We start from the raw sequence: 349 nt of genomic DNA, 5'->3' as shown, positions 1-349 counted from the left end.
AGTCAGATAGATAGATAGATAGATAGATAGATAGATAGATAGATAGATAGATTTTACAGTAAAAATAACATTTTATTATATTTTGTTATTATAAATATGATAATGTTTGTGTATGTAAATGTAAATTGTGTAATGTAAAAAATCGGAATGTTTATAGACACGCGCTGCGTGAGCGCTCAGTGGGTGGAGCTTCCGTCTGTAAGCCCCGCCCCGCGCTCTGCCGAACACAAACTTCTTTCACGCATCAAATCTGCAGAAGTCAGTTGCGCAGCGGGTCGTTACGCAAGAGCCGCACCGACGCGCAGCCCGCCGCGCTTCCACGCTCGCGTCTACGCATATGAGAGCGAGA

This window comes from Sinocyclocheilus rhinocerous, unplaced genomic scaffold, assembly GCF_001515625.1.
Source record: "Sinocyclocheilus rhinocerous isolate Xijiao unplaced genomic scaffold, SAMN03320098_v1.1 scaffold910, whole genome shotgun sequence".
Taxonomy (NCBI): domain Eukaryota; kingdom Metazoa; phylum Chordata; class Actinopteri; order Cypriniformes; family Cyprinidae; genus Sinocyclocheilus; species Sinocyclocheilus rhinocerous.
The sequence above is the reverse complement of the archived record's forward strand: the minus strand, read 5'-3'. Positions refer to the sequence as shown.